The sequence below is a fragment of the Octopus bimaculoides genome, chromosome 3 (assembly GCF_046866305.1).
Source record: "Octopus bimaculoides isolate indiv1 chromosome 3, ASM4686630v1, whole genome shotgun sequence".
NCBI classification, from domain to species: domain Eukaryota; kingdom Metazoa; phylum Mollusca; class Cephalopoda; order Octopoda; family Octopodidae; genus Octopus; species Octopus bimaculoides.
In genome coordinates, this window is record NC_142930.1 from 152,494,727 (window position 1) to 152,517,628 (window position 22,902).

The 22,902-nt window shown below is 35.8% G+C and overlaps 1 protein-coding gene across 5 annotated transcripts in view; it reads right to left on the reverse strand.

Moving 5' to 3' along the window:
• LOC106873508 (F-box-like/WD repeat-containing protein TBL1XR1) overlaps window positions 1–22,902 on the reverse strand; it is a 92,595-nt gene that overhangs the window by 56,350 nt on the left and 13,343 nt on the right. For all 5 annotated transcript variants that reach the window (XM_052966068.2, XM_052966070.2, XM_052966067.2 and 2 more), the window contains one exon: window positions 758–803. The gene's annotated coding sequence lies outside the window, so the exon portion shown is untranslated. The remainder of the gene's footprint in view (window positions 1–757; window positions 804–22,902) is intronic.

Below are 22,902 nucleotides of genomic sequence, written 5' to 3' on the forward strand. Positions count from 1 at the left end.
CCCACTACACTCTCAGAGTGGTTGGCGTTAGGAAGGGCATCCAGCTGTAGAAACTCTGCCAAATCAGATTGGAGCTTGGTGTAGCCATCTGGTTCACCAGTCCTCGGTCAAATCATCCAACCCATGCTAGCATGGGAAGCAGACGTTAAACGATGATGATGATGATGATGATGATATCATTGCATTTCATCATCATTCTAATATCCATATTCCCCATGACCAAACATGTTTTTGTAGAAGACTGGAAACAAAGGACACCACTTGTATGACAGTGACACAACAATCATGTCAAGATAAGGTGACAGTAACATGCACACACACAAGTAACAAAGTATTTGAACTGGGAGAAAGTTCAAGTCTGCTTGATGGCAGTCTTCTAGTAATGAAAAAATATTCTTCTTACATTCTGATCCTTTAAGTACACATCACCAACAAAGAGGAGATATTTCATTAACTACTAACTTCTTAATAAAACTTAACCAAACAATTTCTTCTTTTCATACCAATTTTCCATACATTACACATTAATTGTGTATTCCATCATGGTTTTCACAAGAACTCCATTAACAGGATGTAGTTTCTTGCTCAATAATGCGAAAACCAAACCAATACTTTGGCATAAAATCGTTCATATTTTATCTCCACCCCCACCCTGCCACATAAAAAAAAAACACTTCTCCCCATTTGAACATTTTAACATGATAATGTTAAAACTTATAGCAGAGCTTAAAATTAATAATATTCTATTCATACTGACCTTTGTGACACCAAGTCCCCTTGATTATGGATTTCACCAATAGTCACTGTAAAATATAAAATATAAATTCAATACAGTCTTTACACAAATAGTATCACTAATATCAACTATGATAATAAACTTACAAACAGTATATTGTTAAGGGGGAAGAAGAAACTGAAGATAAGAGTAACTCAACTGATATCAAGTTGTTCAGCCAAAGATCAGTCCTGGTCAAACATAAATGTATAAAAAATGGTATTCCAGACATAACAACTAAAGCAGTCATGGGTAAACTGCAGAACACAGGACTTTCTAAATGGTGCACCTAATGAAAAATTACCTCAAATATTTTAATAGTGTAGTGCACCTGATAACAAGCTGTCTTATGTGGTCTGCTTCTGGAGAAAAGTTGCAAATGCCTGGTACAAAGTGTGCCCTTTTTAAAAAAAAAAATGGGAATGGTTTAATTTGAGGAAATTTTGATAGCTATCCAGCAGATCAACTAACCATAAATAGGCTCCCTTAAGCATACTATACTACCATGAATTGTTAAATCTACTTTTGATGCTTTACATGTGAAAGCCAAACACTTAACCATAAAATTTATTCTTGTATTAGAGGATTTGGTACTGATAGGTACTACAAGCAGGCTTTCCAGTTAACATCAGCTACTGTGTGTGTATTCATAATTATCATTTTCATGCTCGCATAGATTGGATAGGTTTTTAAAGGCAGTGTTTTGAAGACAGATGCTACCTCTTACAACACACAGGGAAGAGACATGGTAAAACTATTCTAAAAGTAAGAGAGATACACATTGTACATCCTCTGCATGTATCACACAATCATTTCCCATTTCATTAGTTACTCTACTACCATAGAAACACAAAGGAGGTATTTAGTGCTTTGCACATGCTGAAACCCTTAACACAATAAAAAAAGATTATTACATTACTCTCAAATTGAAAAATTAATTTTTATCCACTCAGCCACTGTGTCTCCTTCATATAATGTGAGTATGAAAATCAGTTGATTGAATTAAGTATATCACAACACAATTTGAAACAGCTCTCGCTAAACAATTATTTTAAATCGTGAACAACTGGCCATACTACTAATAAGCTACCCTGCCTCTTTGTTTCCAGTATAAAAAATTGTTAGGAGAGAAGAATCTCTTTATAAATCTGTAAAGATTAAAGTATTATGCACAAAAGCAACAGTGAATGAGTTAACACTTAATGATTACTGGGTAGGTTCAGTTGTTAGGTAGGTTTCAGTAAGTAGGAAATTAATGGGAACAAATTTAAGCAGTTTCACATAAGTTCAAGATGTCTAAAAACTTGATAATCTAGGAGCAAACTACTGGTTTTGTTAAGTTTATATACATGTTAGTGTATATGTGTGTGGGAGGTATACATACATATACAGATATATATTTTTTTGGATATATATACATATACATACATCACAATGATACACCACACACATATGTACATTTTCAATGCAAAGCACACCGGATAAGTGTTTCTCACTATAGCCCAGGTCAAACAAAATCTTTGAATGGATATGGTACACAGAAACTGAAAAAAGCCCATCATATATGGGTGTGTGTGTGTCTGTATCATTCTCTTGACACCATGTGATGATTGTAAATGAGTATATCATTTGTTTCCTGCCTTCTGTGAAAAATGTCTGGACATGAGAAAGATAACTTCGATGGGAAACAGGTGAGGGTTGGTGACAGTGAGAACATCAAGTTGTAGAAAGTCTACTTCAACAAATTCCATATGACTCATGCAAGCATGGAAAAATGGATATTTAACCCTTTAGCATTTAAACTAGCCATATGCAACCCAAATATTCTACCTGTTTTGTGTTCAAACCAGTCAGATCCAGCCTCTAACACCTATTTTACAATGTCCTTCTGAAAATATGCAATTACATCATCAAATCTCAGAGTTACAGGAAAATGGATGATCGATTAAAAGCAGTATGATTAAATATGCATTAAATTTGATAACGCAATTTGAATTTTAAAGGGTTAATATCTATACTGAGCATATATTCAAAGAATCAAATGAGATCAAAGGAATCGCAGTTAACGGCATAAGCATAAACAATATAAGATATGCTGGTGAGACAGCAGTATTGGCAGACAGCAATGAGAAATAACATGAATTGTTGATGTTATGAAAGAGCAAAGTGACAAGAAAGGTCTAAATATGACTAATTCTTTTTAAATGGTCATTAGTAAGACAGAACAAAAGGAAGCGAATATATAGTAGACTGACAGAAGCTTGAGCAAGTAAAAAGCTTCAAGTATTTAGGGCAGATAATAAATCAAGAAGAGTACTGTGAAGAAGTTACTTAAAGAATAAATAAGGTTAAAGCTAAATTTATAAGAATGAAAAAAGATCTTCACTTCAAAAGACATAACATTGCATCTATGATTGTGGCTAGTAAACTCATCTAAGAGGCAGAAACTTTACTATTGTACACAGCGATGGGGGAAAAAGATAGAAGCTTTTGTGAGGTCAATCTTTCATAAACTGGGAAAGATAAGCTGGAAAGACAAGATAGCAAATACTACAGTCCTAGAAAACTTAAAATCCAGATACCTATTATTGCAATCAAGTCCACAAAGCTATTATATTTTGGATAAACCGAGTGTCACTCCTCGGGTGTGCCCAAGACCATCTTGACAGGAAGTGTTGAGGGGAAGAGAGCAAGAGGCTGTCTAAGACATTTATGGGCTGACAACATCAAAGAACAGACTAGAAGCAAGGGCATGGTCGATTGTATGCATGCAGTACAACACAACTGGAACTGTTGTCTTCGCAAACCAGCCCCTGAACACAGGAAGGTTCCTGGTTGATATATATATGCATGCTCACATGTGTGTGTGTATGCATGTCTTTATACATGTCCTCACACTGTGACTATATGAGCAAAAACAATGACAGCATTTGTCTCTTGCAAGTAATATGTCCAGTGACAGTTTTTGCTGCCACTGCTCCACGCGAAGAAAAAGAGGAGTTGTCCACAGGAAGAATATCTGACCATGGAATACTGCCTCAATAAATCTCATCAAATCCATGCCAGTATAGAAAAAATGAACATAAAAAAACAATAATGCTCATGATGAAGCTAATGCTTGGAATATAACAAAATTATTATTAACCCTTTTGGTACCAACCCACCTGAGACCACCCCTGATTCTATGATATTAACTTACTTCTTTCAGTAATCTAAAATTATAATTTTCCATCAAAGTTTTATGCTAAATTGTTCCAGACCCCAGCTTAATAATTAGAAAGTTATTTTACTAAATTCTTCATTATTTTTAAATTGAATTGAAACAAAGGCAGTGTATTTCAACAGAAATATGGTAACAAAAGGGTTAAGTTTTAATTTCTACATGAACACTTTGAAAATTAGGTTTTGTTATCAAGCAGTTCAAAACCATTTTAAATGGAAAAGTTTTTTTTTTAATGGACTAAGCAGAGCAGGAGGATACATGTGGATGGAAGGAGTCGCTGAAGAGGTCTCAGATATATAACAAAATATTTCCAGATAATGGGCATAAGATAAAATAAGAATATTAATAAACAAGTGAAGAGCAAATATATAGTGTGTGTGTGTTTATTTGGCAAAATATAAAAATTTTTTTTTAAATGACCATACCGAAATATAACTATTTTTTAAGAGCTTAATCCTTGACACTACACCCTGCCACCTAAGAACAGACTGTCACCGGTTTTATGATACAAAAAAAAATCACCTATTTTAGAATATTCCTTTTTAGATTAAAACCTTCCATCGTAATGTTATCTGTTTCAGTCATGTGATCACAAAGATGCACCCTTCATGTAGTTTTATTAATTAATGGTGTGGCAATAGCACAGTTAACTTTACATCACTCAATATAACATTACTATCTTGCATCTTGGGTGACTTCAGCAGTCCACTCTGTTGAGAGCAATTGTGCCAGATCTCTACTTTGAAGATACCTTCCTTCCTACCTTCCACTATTCTTGGAAGTCCCATAAAGAGTCATGAATACTGCTCTGGATTGAAAAGATAAAAGGAAAAATTTAGCTTTCAGCTTCATAACTCAATACACTACAACTATATATGACTTAACTAATCTGAAAGAGAGAAACTGATTGGCTTTGACAGATGATGAAAGTACAAGCTTTGAACTGACTAATTAATAAAAAAATAACTCTTATTAATTACATGGTCAAGACTGACACTCTACTTACTAAGTCACTGCCTGCATTTAAATTTATGATGATGAACCAATAGATCTCTAACAGAAATAGCAGCCATATATCCTCCAAGTCTCTACTCCTTCAAATCACAGCCTACCATTTTAAATAAGAGTACACACCCAACAATGTTGTCCGAGATTCTATTAAAAAGGATGAGATGGTCACAGTTGGAACAGCTTCATTAGACTACTACGATGAGTAATAGTTGAACAGTGATCATATTTTTGTGTGACAGTGTGATCACTTCAAACTAAAATTTCAAAATGATTCCACAGTAGGAACAATATGGAGAAGCTTCAATATGCAACCCATAGAACATGATGAGGGGACCATATACAGTATACAGTAAATCAATTAATACAAAGTAAAAGATGGGAGATTTATGAAGTACCTCATAAAAGGAATCAATACTATAAAATATATATATATCATCATCATTATCCTTTTAGCATCCACTTTTCTATACTCACATGTATCAGATAGAATTTACTGAGGTGAATTTTGCTATGCCTGGATGCCCTCCCTGTTGCCAACCCTAACCTGTTTCTGTGTAATTCACCAGATCAGAAATGTTTATATAGAAAGTTGGAAACAAAAGACACCACATGCATGACAATGACACACACACACATTATATTATATTATATATGTATTGAGAAGAGCTATCACAAAGTTTTCCTCGTTATCAGATCCATACTTTGTTTCCCTTTACACATCATTTTCATTTCTGAGCATTATTAGTTGTCCTATTTGTTCCAAGCTAGATTTGATCTCTAATTATATTTCTAAATAGAGTTTATTAACACCTTAATCCACCAGGCTTGCTTGAGCCTTCAGCTTCTTGAAGGAGCCAAAGGAGCACTTGCTGTAACATACAACTTGTCTTGTGACATTTTTAGACAGAGCCCATACAGTTCCAGCTCTGAACCAGAGTCAATTTTTCCAGAAAAAGAAACAAACAAGGAATATTCATCAACTCTAAAAAGATGAAAGGCAAAGTTAACCTCAATGAGAATTGAACATCATGTGTAGAGAGATGGACTGATTATTATAAAGTATTTTATCCATCACGCCAACAAATCTGCCAAATGGCTCGTCTTATCTACTAAGCTACCAACACATGTACAATTAAATACAGCCTAGGCTTACTGACTGATTTATAAATGCTGTATGTACTACTTCTTAAACTTTTATAGCTTTCTGCTGTAATACCTTATTATATTCTGGTAAATGACCCCACCCTTCATGTGGTCAGCCTATTTATAATTATTCCGACAAAATTTGCCAGTTATCAGAATTGGATAAAAACTAGAATGGGAAACTCCTAAAAATCAAAGAAGCCAAATATAATAGGATTGAGTTCAGCTAAATATGGTTATCCTAAAGGTATGTTGGCTTGATTGCATATGAGAGATTTTTATCCAGCTGGGCAGTTATTTGCAACACCAGCGTATGTTAATTCATTTTTTCCTATAAATGGGAGGTGACGAATTTCATCTAGTAATGTGGCTAGATGTCAGTATGTATATGCCACTGACAAGGCCCAATGTGACTGAAATGTATCTGGCATTCTTGGTAGCTACTACTGGAACATTGAGATCACAGCCGTAGCCAATGCCAGTGTCACATAACCAGCCCATTTAAAAGTACCCTTCAATCGTCGGGTAATATGCTGTGCTTGAGAAGACCTGTTGAGTCAAGTGAAATCATTGTCATGGCTGATGCCAGTGCCACCTGACTGGTATCCATGCCAGTGGCATGTAAAAAGCACCATTCGAGTGTGGCTGGTGGCACGTAAAACACCCCACAACAGACTCGGAGTGGTTGGAAGGGCATCCAGCTCTAGAAACCTTACCAGAACAGATTGGAGCCTGGTGCAGCCTCCTCGCTTGCCAGTCCTAAGTCAAACCATTCAACCCATGCCAGCATGGAAAGCGGATGTTAAACAATGATGATGATATTGTTTTTAAAAACAGTACATCTATAAGATTTTATCTCTAGTCAAATACCATAGTAAATTTGCCTTTCAGTGATGTATTTTCTGAGTATGATACACAGTAGGTTATTTCAATTTAATACTGCTTCTATAGCATACAACAGATTTATATTTTTCATTTAGAAATAGATCTTTTTTTTATCTAAGCTTAGTCAGAGGAAGAAAATTACCCGTAACCTTTGTTTGCAGGATCTTAGAGGCTAAAAGTGCAGTAAAAGGAAGAAAATACAACTGATAGGTTAATGCAGCAGGAAGAAACACATCAAGATATTGAGCTAACCTCAGACCAGAAACATGAACCAATAGAATGAACTCTGGCACAAAAAGAGTCAGTAACACAATTAGACTGAGTGACAGTTTAATCTGCTTGAGAACCCTGGATTTGTGACACAAAAACCATCAGTTTTAAAGTGTTTGTATCTAAATTACCACCTTCTATCATAATTTTCTTTAAAACCTTTTAAATTATGCTCCAAACCCTAGCTTAGTGAGAACAGATACGGTTACTATTTTACACAATCCTTAATTCATAATTATTTCCAAAATAAAATGAAACACATTAAGTAGCAGGTTTCATTAGAAATATGGTCACAAAAGGATTCAGTTGACCACCACCTAAGAACAGAGTTCACCTAACAGGCTTCTTGCACAGTACTGTTCATCTCAATGTTTCTCACAAGGGAAGAGTGTGAGATCTGAAAAGTAGGCAGGTGAAACAGCCATATCTAATAAAATAAAGATCGTTTTAAACTGCTCCAATACCATGGTGAAGAAAGAAGAATTGCAGAGATGCAAATCTATTATGTCTTCATATTAAAGAATATCAGTGGGGTGGTGCATGCAAACATTTCACAAATATTTTACCACAGAGCTTAGTATTTGTAAGTTTCAGAACTACTGGTTTATCTAATTTCGTCGACAAGGTTTTTGGTTATTCAAGGCTATAGTATAGGACATTTGCCCAGACAATGGATTTGAGATTTAATCTAGTCATTGATTTGATCATTATCATTTGTAAAGCTTGTCAATCTCAGCTAAACTGGGTTTATGCAACATGCACACTTCACCACTAAATATCCTAAAACTACCCCACCTACCAATTCATTATTTATGTTCTCAAAAAAAATAAGCAATCTAGTTTTGGAAAGGTTATAAAACAAAAGATACTCTAATGTATAGAATAACTTCAGCCGGAACAGAACGTAAAAAAAGTCTTAGCAAGAACTGCTTATACATCAACAAACATAAATCAATACTGCACAAAGAACAGGAATTGTTACATGCTTGATGCTACAGACAACTTTGTGAAGACTAAAGAGGTGGGCAGGGCATAATACAGATTATTAGACCTAGCATCCATAGACCCATGATGGTTTCAAATGAGTATTGTCTGCAAAGGGTCAAGGTTGAAGAGTGTTTGTATTATGACCTTAGTAAATCTCACCTTTGTTCAACCTGTACTAATTGTGGGGTTGGTGAAAGAAATTTAAGGAATTGTTATTTAAAGAATTGAGAGAGCAATAAAAGTAGTAAAAGATCAAAATTTTCAGTTTAACACTCGAAGTTTTTATGGCTAACGTCCAAGAGATGAATGAGTGGAAATATGCAGACTTCATTTAATTTTTTAATTCTTTTTCAGTCAGTGGGCTGTGGCCATACTGGGGAACCACCCTGCAGGTCTTGGTCAATCGAATGAACCCAAGTACTTATTTCAAATCTGATATTTATTCTATCAGTCTTTTTTTTTTTTTTGCCAAACCACTAAATCAGGGCAACATAAACAAAGCCACATTAGTTGTCAAGCACACGCATTAAATGATATACACATACGCACATTATATATATATATATATATATATATATATATATATATATATATATATATATATGACAGGCTTACAGTATAAATCTACTAAATTCACAAGCAAGGCATCCGTCATCCCTGGGCTATAGAAGACACTTGTCAAAGGTGGCACACAATGAGACTGAACCTGAAATCATGCAGTTGTGAAACAAACTTCTTTATCACACAACCATCCGTGCCTGTAAAAGTTAATGTACATGATAGCCACTGAAATATTGATGTATAGGATCTAACCACTAAGATATTGGTGTTATGTAGACGTGGTAATGTAATGCTTACAATTATCAGAGTCAGGAAGCTGTAGACTACTGTTTCAACAAGTCTCAAAGGCTCTAGATTTGTACAGAAAGAGAGCATTTCAAAACTTGAAATTATATTAATCATATTCTGAGAAATCTATCAGTTCTTTAACAAATTCATTGAAGATCTCTTCTGAAATATATTATTGTGACTGTGTTTTGCTTTCTTCAATTAAGCCATTCTATATAACAATGTCGATTTGATACATAAACTTTGACATGTAGATAATATACATATACACATGAAGGAGCAGTGTGGTCCGTACCATTCGGAAATGACACCTAAGTAGCCCAGTCATGGAATAAACTGAAAAGGCACCTTTTCATATTTAGCTGATTATAAATAACCACAAGGTCACCTAGTTAAATGTTTATAGTATGCCAAGAGAAGTTACAGAAGAGTTCAGGTAGACATGGGGTGGTTGTTTATATTTATGGTGTAACAATGAATATGACAAAGCTGTCAGTTGAATAAGATAGAATGCAAGGTAGAGAAAATTTTTAACAGTATGCCAAACAAAGCTTCCCCAAGATAGTCAGCAACAATATATAAAATAGACCTCTCCTCAAATCATCATCAGCATCATTTCACATGTTTTCCATGCCGGCATGGGTTGGACGGTTTGACAGGAGTTGGCCAGCTTGTGGGCTGTCCAGACTCCAAATTGTCTGTTATGGCATGGTTTCTACAGCTGAATGCCCTTCCTAATACCAACCATTTTACAAAGTGTACTGGGTACTTTTAACATGCCACCAGCATGGGTGCACTTACATAGCACTGACACATGGCTCCGAAATAATTTTTTTTTTTTTACCACAGATATTGACTCTTCATCATCATCATCATCATCATCATCGTTTAACGTCCGCTTTCCATGCTAGCATGGGTTGGACGATTTGACTGAGGACTGGTGAAATCGGATGGCAACACCAGGTTCCAATCTGATTTGGCAGAGTTTCTACAGCTGGATGCCCTTCCTAACACCAACCACTCAGAGAGTGTAGTGGGTGCTTTTATGTGTCACCCGCACGAAGGCCAGTCAGGCGGTACTGGCAATGGCCACACTCAAAATGGTGTATTTTATGTGCCACCCACACAAGAGCCAGTCCAGGGGCACTGGCAACGATCTCGCTCGAAAATCCTACGAAGGCCAGTCAGGCGGTACTGGCAATGGTCATGCTCAAAATGGTGTATTTTATGTGCCACCCACACAAGAGCCAGTCCAGGGGCACTGGCAACGATGTGTCATAAATCAATTGTTTATTTGCAATACTTATCAAAAAATTTCAATTATATATCATTTTAAGTCCACTTTTTGAAGTTATACACAGGCAGGACAGTTTTACTGAAGCAGTGTTTTATGGCCAGATGCCCTTCCTGTTACCAACTCCTTTAGTCACCTTTTACATCAAGCAGGGACTCAAAATAGCTACACTAAAATAGGAAAATACATTTTCCCAGGCGTGGCTAAGGGGTAAGAAGCTTGCTTACAAACTACACGGTTCCGGGTTAAGTCCCACTGCATAGTACTTTCGGCAAGTGTCTACCTTAGCCTCGGGCCGACCAAAGCCTTGAGAGTGGATTTGGTAGACTGAAACTGAAAGAAGCCTGTTGTATATCATCATCATCATCATCATCATCGTTTAACATCCGCTTTCCATGCTAGCATGGGTTGGACGATTTGACTGAGGACTGGTGAAACCGGATGGCAACACCAGGCTCCAGTCTGATTTGGCAGAGTTTCTACAGCTGGATGCCCTTCCTAACACCAACCACTCAGAGAGTGTAGTGGGTGCTTTTACGTGTCACCCGCACGAAAACGGCCACGCTCGAAATGGTGTCTTTTATGTGCCACCCGCACAAGCCAGTCCAGGGGCACTGGCAACGATCTCACTCGAAAATCCTACGGGAGCCAGTCAGGCGGTACTGGCAACGGCCACGCTCAAAATGGTGCATCTCATGTGCCACCCACACAAGAACCAGTCCAGGGGCACTGGCAACGAACTTACTTGGCTTGCCGGGTCTTCTCACGCACAGCACATTTCCAAAGGTATATATATATATATGTATATAGTCGTGTGTGTGTGTGTGTGTGTGTGTGTGTGTGCGCGCGTCTGTGTTTGTCTCCCTGCCATCGCTTGACAATCAATGTTGGTGTGTTTACAACCCCGTAAATTTGTGGTTCGGCAAAGAAGTCCGATAGAATAAGTACTTGGCTTACAAAGAATAGGTCTTGGGGTTGATTTCTTTGACTAAAGGTGGCGCTCCAGCATGGCCACAGTCAAATGACTGAAACAAGTAAAAGAATATTACTCGTTTAAGTCATTAGACTGCAACTATGCTGGGGCACCAAATGAGATATTCCAGTCAACCCCAGTACTTTTTTTTAAAGCTTGGCACTTACCTTATTGGTCTCTTTTGCCAAACTGCTAAGTTATCAGGACATACACACCAACACCAGTTGTCAAGCAATAGTGGGGGAGAAACACAAAGACACAGACACACATATCTGAGGGTTACTTTCAGTTTCCATCTACCAAGTCCACTCACAAGGCTTTGGTTGCCACACAGACAACAAAGACCAAGAGGACTCTTTAATCTTGTCAAGGACATAGCACCCTTTCTTGAGCTAGAGACATGATAAAATATACCCAGTACACTCTGTCAAGCTGTTGGTAAAAGAATGGACACCCAGCTGTAGAAACCAAGTCAAAAATAATATGTAAAAGCAAAATATGTTCCTTCAACCCATCGAGGAGTGCAATAACTCCAAGAATAGACTCGCGTTGTGACAACCAATAGAAAGCAGGTGTAGGATGAAGATGAAATTTGACAAAACTTTTCAACTAAAAATAGTATCTAGGATATTAAATTGAGGACTAAAATTATCAATTAATAGTCTATTTTTATTCAGTCAATGCATAAAATGATTTAGTTTGAACTGAACTCTTCAGCCATGAATAAATAACTCATTTAAAGATATTAAAAAAAAAAATTTAGATATGTGAATAGCTAAACACTTTAAAATTTTAATTCCTTAATTTTAAAATAAGATATATGTAGCGCAGACATGGTGGGGTAGTAAAAAGTATTTTTTCCCCAACCACATTGTTTTGGATTCAGTCACACTGCATGGCACCTTGAGTAAGTGTCTTCTGCTATAGTTCCATTTATCAAAGTCCATATTCTTTTACTCGTTTCAGTCATTTGATTGCAGCCAAACTGGAGCTCAGCCTTTAGTCAAAGAAACTGACCTCAGGGCTTATTCTTTGTAAGCCTAGTACTTATTCTATCAGTCTCTTTTGCCAAACCACTAAGTTACAGAGACATAAACACATCAACATTGGTTGTCAAGCGATGGTAGGGGGACAAACACAAACATATATATATATATATATATATATATATATATATATATATATATATACAATGGGCTTCTTTCAGTTTCCATCTACCAAATCCACTCACAAGGCTTTGGTCAGCCCAAGGTTTATAGTAGAAGACACTTTGCCCAGGGTACCACGCAGTGGGACTGAACCCGGAACCATGTGGTCAGTAAGCAAGCTACTAACCACATAGCCATTCCTGCTCCCAAACTTAGGCAACAAAACATAACAGAAGTCATGAAGAATATGTACAGGATCCAAGTCTTGTAATACAATATTGATAACAATGATAAGAAACTTAGATTTTGAGACAAAAACAAATCTGGCAGATCAACAGATATTTCATCACAGAACTGTACCTTGGAATAAATTCTGTCCAGTCTCTTGCCCCCAATTTTGTTTCAATAACCATACATAGGTTGATAATTCATGTTTACCAAATAACTAGATGAGGATTAGCTAGTTATTAATGTGATTGCTTTAACCTTTTAGCATTCAGATTACTGTCAAATGTAATGCTTGCTTATTCACATTGTTTTGAATTAATCATGCATTACTCATAGCGTTGAGATTTTGATGATGTGATTGTTTACTTTTAGAATGACATTGTAGGGGTAGGTGTGAGAGTCTGAATCTGACCAATTTCAACATAAAACAGGTAGAATATTTGTGTCGGATATGACTGGTTTACATGTTAAATAGTTAAAGATTTAAGAAACATCATCTGACTCTAAATTTACAATTCAGCTCTGAAACAAAATTTAGAATTTTTAAGGAAGTTAATTCTGCAAAAGTTTTAATATTTGAAAACTTTAACAAGAACTGACAATATTTATCAAAAATCTGGCTTGTCACTGTAGTTTTTGTGATATATATATATATTGTCTACTACGATCTATGTGCATGCTTTTATGCACCTATACAAGAATATCTTTAAAGATAACAGAGTATTCAATGTTCTAACAAGGTCTCCATATTAAGTTGTATATAAAGATTAACATTTGGTAGTAATATAGCTTGACCGAGACCTTTGGAAATATGCTGTGCATGAGAAGACCCGGCAAGCCATGTGAGACCTAAATCCAAGGCCTCTGCCAGGGGTATAGCCAGCCCACTTATGCGTATCTTCCCTTCATTGGACACTAAACTCGACTTGCGAAGACCTGTTGAGGCAAGTGAAACCGAAATCGTACTAAATTCGACGACTGGCACCCATGCCAACATCGTCTCCTCCTTCATTGGACACGAAACTCAGCTTGCGAAGACCTGTTGGGGCAAGCGAAAGCGAAATCGTCATGGCACCTGTGCCCAGTGTCGCCTTTCTGGCACTTGTGCCCGCGGCATGTGTAAGGACTTTCGAGCAAGATCGTTGCCAGTGCCCCTGGACTGGCCCTTGTGCAGGTGGTACATAAAATACACCATTTTGAGCGCGGCTGTTGCCAGTACCGCCTGACTGGCCTTCGTGCCGGTGGCACGTAAAAGCACCCACTACACTCTCAGAGTGGTTGGCGTTAGGAAGGGCATCCAGCTATAGAAACTCTGCCAAATCAGATTGGAGCCTGGTGTAGCCATCTGGTTTCACCTGTCCTCAGTCAAATCGTCCAACCCATGCTAGCATGAAAAGCGGACGTTAAACGATGATGATAATGATATATATTCAAACAGATGTATATATTGAGTTTGAGTCTTATGGCTGGTTGCTGACATTTTTCTGCTTTGTATGGATATTTTATCCTGTCTCTGCTGTTCTATCGGTGTTAGTGCGTTTGAAAATAATTATCTTATTTGTATCTCACAATACACATTTCAGCGCTTCAAAGACAAACATTGGTTTGTTTACATTTATCGCAATAAGTATAATATGTGTGTGTATGCTTTCGGTGCAAATGGTTTTGTTATATGGAGCCGTATTTTACAATCCTGTAAATAATAATAATAATGGTATTTTTTATATAAGTTTAAAGCTTATGGTGATCACCATGCAATGACTAAAGAAAATAGTCTAATAACGGGGCATATAAGCACTCCACAGAAAAAAGAAGGCTTTCCCATCTGCGTGGGATGTGAACCCACATCCCTTTGTTTAAACGACTAAGTGTGTGTGTGTGTATAAATACAGAGTGTGATGGGTAAACTGTCATTTTATATTTTTTATTTCATGCATGCACATTGCTTGTTTTTGATTTTGTCGACTACACAGTATAGTAGGGCCAGATGGGCACCATCTCAGAAAAACAGTACGCTGATGCAATTCAATCTGCCAGAAATTTGGAAATGACATGCTGCACTGTTTGGCATTCTCGCCAGAAGCTCCAATACAAACATTTCAGGGTGTTTGGGTGTCAGTCTGCAGAGGATTCAGAAAGAGTTGGATGAGTCTAGTGGTGATTACGAAGGTACAACAGCTCAGAAAACTCACTCTGATTGTTCTGATAAGAAAAGAACTCATGAATTTGTTAGTGAGATCCAGGCCATGATTGACAATCCCTCCAAGTCAATCAGGTTCATCACCAGGTACATGCGAGATGTGCATGAAGACATGCTCTACCATGCTACGAAGCTTTTGAACTCAAGCATCCCCTCCAACAAAACATACTCAGGTTTTTCTCAGATGAGAAAAAAATCTGCCAGGAACAGATGGTCAACGCACATAACAACCATTGTGTGTGTGTGTGTGTATATATATATATATATATATATATATATATATATATATACACACACACATACGTATATATACATACACATCCATCCATATATATACATACACATCCATCCATATATATACATACACATCCATCCATATATATATATATATATATATATATATATACACACACACACACACACACACACACACACACACACACACACACACACACACACACACACACACACACACACACACACACACACGCATATATATGTATTTACACATATACATATATTGGGTTGGCAACCAAGTTCCTGCTGTGTTTTGAAATTTATATTTTTTTAAAGGATTAATAATGAATAATGTAAAAATACAAAATGGCTGATAGTTAGCAAGGTGGGACACACATAAGAAAGAAGAAAGCAAAGGACCACTGATGAGGTCACAGAAGTGTGACGAAAGAACTCTGGCCAAAATAGGATTAATGTAATGTAATGTAATATAAAGCTGAAGTAAATTAACACCAAATATACAGTGCGTGTGTTTTTATTGGCTAAACTGGCAATATGACCATCCCCAAGTACAATAATATATATATATATATATATATATATATATATATATATATATATATATATATATATATATATATATATATATATAGTCACCTACCGCTCCGGCAGACACTCTAGCCAAATCGACTACATCCTCGCCAGAAATAGGGAAAGAGGGCGGCTTATAAATGCCAAAACCTACCCTGGCGAAGAATGTACCCCACAACATAGATTAGTAGTTAGCGACTTTGGGATCAAGGCAAAATGGGTGCCCAGAATTAGACAGGCTTGGAGAAGAAGGGTGTGGAAGCTTAAAGACCCTGCAAACGGACAGAGACTTAGAGACAAGTTACTTGAAGCATTTAACGAAATAGAAGGGGATATAGCATCATACAACGTGGAAGACAATTGGAGATTTCTGCGGGACAACCTGTTGAAAGCCACCGACCAGATTTGTGGGTGGTGTAAGGTCCCCTCCCAACCCAGAGTAACGTGGTGGTGGAACAAGGAGGTAGACAGGGCTATTAGACAAAAGAAACAAGCTTGGAAGGACTGGAAGAACGGTGGTAGCAGGGAATTGTACCAATGTGCCAGAAGGGAGGCCAGGCGACAGGTTTATTTAGCCAGATGGGAAGCAGATAAGGAAAGATTTGCCAATGTTCTGCGCCGTGAGGACCAAAGACTCGAGGTATTTCGTGTTGCAAGACAGTGTAGGAGAGAGAATAGTGATGTTGTAGGAGAGAAATGTGTTCGCATGGATGATGGTACGCTTGCATTAAATGAGGATGCAAAGAAAGAGGTCTGGAGATGCCACTACGATAGATTGCTTAATAAAGAGAATGAATGGGAGAAAGAGAGCCTGCCTTATGTCGACCCAATAGAGGGACCAGCTATCCGAGTTGATAGTACCAGGGTAGATAAAGCAATTAAGAGTATGAAGACCGGGAAAGCCCCCGGCCCATCAGGAATCACTGCAGAGATGCTCAAAATATCTGGCAGTGTTGGCTATAGCCTAGTCACCCGTATTACGAACCAGGTGATACACGAAGGAGTCATACCCTATGACTGGTGTAGCAGCATCATAGTCAACTGCTACAAAGGTAAAGGGGACGCTTTAGATACAAATAATTACAGAGGCATCAAGCTGTTAGATCAGGTTATGAAAGTTACAGAGAGGGTCATAGCCCAACTAATTAGGGAGCGAATCAATTTAGATGAGATGCAGTTTGGGTTCGTGCCAGGTAAAAGCACTACTGATGCCTTATTTCTAGTGAGACAGTTGCAAGAGAAATACCTAGCCAAGGATAAACCTCTGTACCTGGCTTTCGTTGACATGGAGAAAGCCTTTGACAGGGTCCCCCGATCCCTTATCTGGTGGTCAATGAGGAAACTTGGGATAGAAGAATGGCTAGTGAGAGCTGTGCGAGCCATGTAGAGATGCGGCTAGTAAGGTGAGGGTTGGAAATGAGTACAGCAATGAATTCCGGGTAGAGATAGGGGTCCACCAAGGTTCCGTCCTCAGCCCCCTATTATTTACCATAGTCCTCCAGGCAATCACAGAGGAGTTCAAGACAGGTTGCCCCTGGGAGCTCCTCTATGCTGATGACCTTGCCCTAATTGCGGAGTCACTATCAGAACTAGAGGAGAAGTTTCAGGTGTGGAAGCAAGGTCTAGAATTGAAGGGCCTTAGAGTCAACCTAGCTAAAACCAAAATCCTAATAAGTAGGAAGGTAGATAAAACACAAACCCCTTCAGGTAGATGGCCCTGCTCAGTATGTAGAAAAGGAGTAGGTAGTAACTCTATAAGATGTACCCGGTGCAAGCTATGGACACATAAGAGGTGCAGCAACATCAAAGGCAGGTTAACTAGCAAGTTAGTTTTTGTTTGTGGCAGATGTTCAGGTGCAATAAAGACTGCAAACAAACAGGAAACAACTTCTATCTCATTCCAGGGTGAAAAACTAGAGGTAGTCGATAGCTTCCGCTATCTGGGCGACCAAGTTAGTAGTGGGGGTGGGTGCGCTGAAAGTGTAGCTGCTAGAATAAGAATAGCCTGGGCAAAGTTTAGAGAGCTCTTGCCCCTGCTGGCGACAAAGGGACTCTCACTCAGAGTAAAAGGCAGACTGTATGACGCATGCTTACGAACAACCATGCTACATGGCAGTGAAACATGGGCTGTAACTGCTGAGGACATACGTAAGCTCGCAAGGAATGAAGCCAGTATGCTCCGTTGGATGTGTAATGTCAATGTGAATACCCGTCAGAGCGTAAGTATCTTGAGAGAAAAGCTGAACATTAGAAGCATCAGTTGTGGCGTGCAAGAGAGACGATTGCGCTGGTATGGACATGTGGTGAGAATGGAGGAGGATAGCTGCGTGAAAAAGTGCCACACCCTAACAGTTGAGGGAACCCGTGGAAGAGGTAGGCCCAGGAAGACCTGGGCTGAGGTGGTGAGGCAAGACCTTCGTACATTGGGCCTCACCGAGGCGATGACTACGGACCGAGACCTTTGGAAATGGGCTGTGCGTGAGAAGACCCGGCAAGCCAAGTAAGATCGTTGCCAGTTCCCCTGGACTGGTTCTTGTGCGGGTGGCACATGAGATGCACCATTTTGAGCGTGGCCGTTGCCAGTACCGCCTGACTGGCTCCTGTAGGATTTTCGAGCGAGATCGTTGCCAGTGCCCCTGGACTGGCTTGTGCGGGTGGCACATAAAAGACACCATTTCGAGCGTGGCCGTTTTCGTGCGGGTGACACGTAAAAGCACCCACTACACTCTCTGAGTGGTTGGCGTTAGGAAGGGCATCCAGCTGTAGAAACTCTGCCAAATCAGACTGGAGCCTGGTGTTGCCATCCGGTTTCACCAGTCCTCAGTCAAATCGTCCAACCCATGCTAGCATGGAAAGCGGACGTTAAACGATGATGATGATGATGATGATATATATCATCATCACCGTTTAACGTCTGCTTTTCATGCTAGCATGGGCTGGACGATTTGACAGAGAACTGGTGAACCAGGTGGCTACACCAGGCCCCAATCTGATTTGGCAGAGTTTCTACAGCTGGATGCCCTTCCTAACACCAACCACTCAGAGAGTGTAGTGGGTGCTTTTACGTGGTACCCGCACGAAGGCCAGTCAGGCAGTACTGGCAACGGCCACACTCGAAATAGTGTATTTTACGTGCCACCTGCACAGGAGCCAGTCCAGCGGCACTGGCAACGATCTCGCTCTTTCCACATGCCACTGGCACAAGTGCCAGGAAGGCAACATTGGTAACGATCAAGCTCAAATGTAGCTATTTACGTGACACCGGCACGGAAGCCAGACAGCTGCTATGGCAACGATCACGCTCGGACGGTGCTCTTAGTGCTTCACTGGTACAGGTGCCATCATACATATATATATATATATATACACTAGCAGCAAAGCCCATTTTCACCCGGTCTGTTTGTATGATGTGGCTGTGATCGTTTTCAGTTAGGCATAGTCTACAACAGCGTTTCTCAACCTTATCATTTCAGGTCCAGTTTCGATTGGAGCCTCCAGCTGTATGAAAATTTCCTCCCCCTCCCCCTGTCAGAAAACAGCTTCGCCCGTTCCCACCCCTCCCAAAAAACAAAGAATAACCACCTTTTCTTGAAATTTCTTTTTTGATAGAATATATATGCATATGAATATATATATATATATATATATATATATATATATATATATAAATATATATATGTATATATATGTATCTATATGTATCTATACATATATATATGCCATTTCATATATATATGCATATATATATACTTGCAGATATATATATATATGTATCTATATGTATGTGTATATATACGTCTATTTCTATCTCCCCCTCTCATTCTTCCCTCTACTGTTCTTCGCCTCTACCTGTCACTACTTCTCTCTCTCTCTCTCTCTATCTCTTGTTACTCGTCCTTCGCCTCTCACCGTTACTACTACTATCTCTCTCTCTCTACCTCTCGTTGCTCACTTTTATTCTACTTCCTCCCTTCCTTTTCCCTCTGCTACTCTTTCCCTTGGTCACGTGTGTGTGGCTGCTATTTCTTTTCGTTCTTGGAATCACCAAGCTCGCACGTACTTCTTTGCCCCTCCTGTACGTGCTTCACAGAGTTCAAGACATACACACTTCACGTCTGGCTGTACAGCCTTTTTGTTTGTTTATTTCACCGTTTCGTTTTCCTGTCTTGTTTTCCGTCCGCCACTACCCTCCACGAAAACAAATTTAATTTGTGTTCGTGGGAAGAACCATTTTAACGATGCGTACTGCCTTAATTCTTCGAAACGCCGGAGTTTTAATGGTGGCAGCTGATGAAGGGGATGTTTCTATGTGGCCTGCTTGTTTGTTGCACCTTGTTTACCATTTTTGTCCTTGTTCTTTTGCCACGTCATTTACCCAGTTATGTATCTATATGTACATGTGGATGAACGTATATACATACATGTACATATATATGCATATACTCATATATTGTTTATATATATATATATATATATATATATATATATATAAACATATATGTAGATATGTATATATATTTATATATATATATATATATATATACACATGTATATATGTATATGTATACATACATGTAAATATATATACAACATATACATATACAGATATACATATATATACATAGAAATATATATATAAATACATATATATATATACACACACTATATATACACATTTACACATATACACATATATATACATACATAGATACACATACATATATGTACACATACATATATACATATGTGCATATATAGATATATACATACATATGTGCACATATAGATATATACATATATATACATATGTGCATATATATATACATATGTGCATATATACATACATATATATATACATACATATATATACACATACATATATACACATACATAAATATACACATATATATGTATATTTATACATACAGATATATATACATATATATATGTATATTTATACATACATAGATATATATACATATATATATGTATATTTATACATACATAGATATATATACATATATATATGTATATTTATACATACATAGATATATATACATATATATATGTATATTTATACATACATAGATATATATACATATATATATGTATATTTATACATACATAGATATATATACATATATATATGTATATTTATACATACATAGATATATATACATATATATATGTATATTTATACATACATAGATATATATACATATATATATGTATATTTATACATACATAGATATATATACATATATATATGTATATTTATACATACATAGATATATATACATATATATATGTATATTTATACATACATAGATATATATACATATATATATGTATATTTATACATACATAGATATATATACATATATATATGTATATTTATACATACATATATACATATACATATATATATGTATATTTATACATACATACATACATATATATATGTATATTTATACATACATACATACATATATATATGTATATTTATACATACATACATACATATATATATGTATATTTATACATACATACATACATATATATATGTATATTTATACATACATACATACATATATATATGTATATTTATACATACATACATACATATATATATGTATATTTATACATACATACATACATATATATATGTATATTTATACATACATACATATATATATGTATATTTATACATACATACATATATGTATATTTATACATACATACATACATATATGTATATTTATACATACATACATACATATATGTATATTTATACATACATACATACATATATGTATATTTATACATACATACATACATACATACATACATATATATATGTATATTTATACATACATACATACATACATATATGTATATTTATACATACATATATGTATATTTATACATACATATATGTATATTTATACATACATATATGTATATTTATACATACATATATGTATATTTATACATACATATATACATACATATATGTATATTTATACATACATATATACATACATATATGTATATTTATACATACATATATACATACATATATGTATATTTATACATACATATATACATACATATATGTATATTTATACATATGTATATTTATACATACATATATACATACATATATACATACATATATGTATATTTATACATACATATATACATACATATATGTATATTTATACATACATATATGTATATTTATACATACATATATACATACATATATGTATATTTATACATACATACATATATGTATGTATATTTATACATACATATATACATACATATATATACATACATATATATGTATATTTATACATACATATATATACATACATATATATGTATATTTATACATACATATATACATACATATATATACATACATATATATGTATATTTATACATACATATATACATACATATATATACATACATATATATGTATATTTATACATACATATATACATACATATATATACATACATATATATGTATATTTATACATACATATATACATATATATACATACATATATATGTATATTTATACATACATATATACATATATATACATACATATATATGTATATTTATACATATATACATATATATACATACATATATATGTATATTTATACATATATACATATATATACATACATATATATGTATATTTATACATACATATATACATACATATATATACATACATATATATGTATATTTATACATACATATATACATACATATATATACATACATATATATGTATATTTATACATACATATATACATACATATATATATATACATACATATATATGTATATTTATACATACATATATACATACATACATATATATATACATACATATATGTATATGTATACATATATATACATACATATATATATATACATACATATGTATATTTATACATACATATATACATACATATATATATATACATACATATGTATATTTATACATACATATATACATACATATATATATATATACATACATATGTATATTTATACATACAT